Source organism: Fukomys damarensis, unplaced genomic scaffold (genome assembly GCF_012274545.1).
Source record: "Fukomys damarensis isolate Sample0158 unplaced genomic scaffold, DMR_v1.0_HiC HiC_scaffold_15, whole genome shotgun sequence".
NCBI classification, from domain to species: Eukaryota; Metazoa; Chordata; class Mammalia; order Rodentia; family Bathyergidae; genus Fukomys; species Fukomys damarensis.
Genome location: NW_022900927.1, coordinates 6,827,549 through 6,830,350, shown reverse-complemented (window position 1 = coordinate 6,830,350; position 2,802 = coordinate 6,827,549). Strand labels below are relative to the sequence as shown.

At 44.6% G+C, this 2,802-nt stretch overlaps 1 long non-coding RNA gene across 1 annotated transcript in view; it reads left to right on the top strand.

Moving 5' to 3' along the window:
• Nucleotides 1–2,143: 2,143 nt before the first annotated feature.
• Nucleotides 2,144–2,802, top strand: part of LOC104872177 — a 27,935-nt gene continuing 27,276 nt past the window's right edge. The window contains exon 1 of the long non-coding RNA XR_783083.2: nucleotides 2,144–2,220. This is a non-coding gene — a long non-coding RNA (uncharacterized LOC104872177). The remainder of the gene's footprint in view (nucleotides 2,221–2,802) is intronic.

Here is a 2,802-nt window from a genome sequence, read left to right as displayed (position 1 = left end):
AGACAGGAGCTCCTCCTCTGGGGACCCACAGTTGCTTCTCACTTCAGTCAGAACATGCATCATGTGGTGTGACGTACTTGCCAGGCTACATGCTCCTCTTCGCTAGACCAGGAGTTTCCTCAAGACCAAAGCAATGCCTTCTTCCCTAGTGCCCATGGCACCTAGCATGGGGCCTGGTATGGTATTTGTTTATTGAATAAAAGCCACCAAGTGTCACACAAGAAGACACGTTATAACCATAAAAACAAAACGCAGAAGCAGTGACACTGAGCAGGCTCCGGCACTGGCTCCACCAGTCAAGAGCTTGGACACCCGATGCAACCTTTCTTCATCTGCACAGAGCTGTTTTTCAACCCCCAGTGCCTGGTGCACATTAAGCATGCATTCTACCCTGCCAGTCCCAAGAGCTGTTTATCTTGAAGGTTGTTTGTACAAAGCAGTAGGTGAATGAAGAGTGTGGATTTTTAAAATTACAAGACCTTTGCCGTGTTGAGTTACAACAATTTCATGATTAGAAAAAAATTATAACAATAGTTCCTTGCATTACCATCCTATTTAGAATCTTCAGAGAACCTTGATGTCCATTAACTCATCAGCCCTTGGTAATAACATGGGGGAAATAGGAAAAGGCACCTTCATTTATAATTAGTGAGACTATGGCCAGAGGTTCATGGTGCACGCAAGGTCACACAGCTGCTCCACAAGGCTCAGGGCAAGCGCGTCAGAGCTTCTGTTCCTACTTGGGTTCTGCTTTTTGTCGTGACAGACTTCTTCCAAGGGTTTCAGCTCGGGCATGTTCTGTCTTCCACATCCCCCAAACATCGCACAAAAACCCCATTCCCTAGGCAGCCACACACCCTCAACTTCGCAGAAAGTTCCACCCAAGCAAATACTAGCATCCAGGAAGACGCAAAAGAACACAGCCCAAACCCGTCCATGTGCACCAAGGTAGCCGGGCAGAGCACAGCACTTGGTCCCATTTAAAACTAAACCTCTCAACTCAGGAGCCGATCAGGTCTGCAAATCACCTGAACTTCTGCACTGAGATAATAAAAAATATCCTTTGTTATCTTCTAAAGACAGACTGTAGATGTGCTACATGTTAATTTATTGTCAACGTATTCCATGTTTTATATAATCCCCTCTAGTCAAGGTAGACTTAATTCCATTTTCATTTTGTGTACTTCCTTTCAAGGCTCGGTAATTTCTTTTCTATTTTTGTCCATTCCACTTTCACTTCCTGTCAATTTTTATATCAAAACCTGCTTCAGTTCCATTTGGCAAGGTGCAGTAATAAAAATATTCCTCATGCTTGAATGTTTAAATCTGCCATGCATTTAAAATGGTTCTCAGTTTGTGCCAATGGCATAACTTCAGCTTTTTACCTGGCACGGCTCCCAGACTTGCAGAAGGCAGGAGCTCCATTTCTATAATGGTTATTCATCACTGTCTGATTTTATTTTATTTTTCCTATTCATTGACCATGCATTGAGCACCTACTATGTATTAGATACTGTGTTTGCAGTGGGAATACAACTCACACAGGAGGTGAAACAAGACAGAACTGACTAGAAGATGGTACATGATGGACCACAGGATTCCAGGAGGAAGGAAACCTGTTAGTGTGCAGAGGGAGTTGGGAAGAGAACTAGGACTCATACCGGTTTTCCAAAGCCAGGAGCTTATTCTCTGACCTAGAAGAGCGCAAAAACAATGTGCCAGAGGTAGAGGACTTTCTGGAACCACAGGGCCACAGGGGTACAGGACCGGGGAACGCAGGCAGGCTTGACCAGAAGCCTAGCCCAGCAATAGCCCAAGGGGGTGGAGGGTAATACTGCACCACTGGAGACCACAGGTGTGGAAGCACGCGCTTCACCTTCTCACTTCTTAGGCCACCTCGTACTCCACAGAGAAGTGGGTAACAGCCTAGGCTGTAGTGCTAAAGCCCCTGGGTTCGAATCCTGGCTCCGCTTTCATGTGCCATGGGCTGAGCTGTTTAACCCCTGCCACTTGGTTCCTAGGTTTTAATGAGAAATAATGGAATTAATTGATCCAAATAATGTTTAGAACAGTGCCTGGCACATAGTAAGCACCCACTGCACTTGTTATTCGATCCTTGCTTTTATATTTTCAGGCAGCACAACCCGCAGGTACTGTGGCTCTGAGTGACACTTCCTAGGACACGCTTGTGGATCCGTACAAAGACTAAAGATACAGCAGGTAGGATGAAGCTGGGAATTTTAGCTGGGTCCAAACGCAGCTGCACCCCCTCAGAGCTGCCTCTCAGATCTTACAACTTCTCCTGTCACCAGAGCAGTATTGTTTTCTGCTTACTTTGGAAAGAAAGCACAGAACAGGATAACTGCCCTGTGGAAAGCACTTAAAGAAAGTTGTGACTTACGAGAAAGCCATGTCGGTGGTTTTAAAAATAACTTACTCAAAATTCATCCACCTAGCATGAGCCAGAAGAAGAACTTGGAATCAAGTTGTTCAACTGCAAAGTTTTGCTCTTCCCATCCTCCACCAAACTTTGAGGGAAGATATATATATATTTTTTTTCAGCTTTAATTGAGTTTATTGGTACATTTTAGGGATACAGTACAGTTACATTCATTGTTGGGATCATGTACCTCTACATGGTAAGTCTTGATTCTCATTTTTTCCCCTTACCTCTGCCCTCCCTTCACCCCCTCCTCCCCTCCCCATCTACAAACACTTTATTTTCATCTTTTCATTCTCTCACATTTTTTTCTTTTCCCTTTTTACTCTTCCCCTACCCATCCCACCTTCCCTACACTTTTA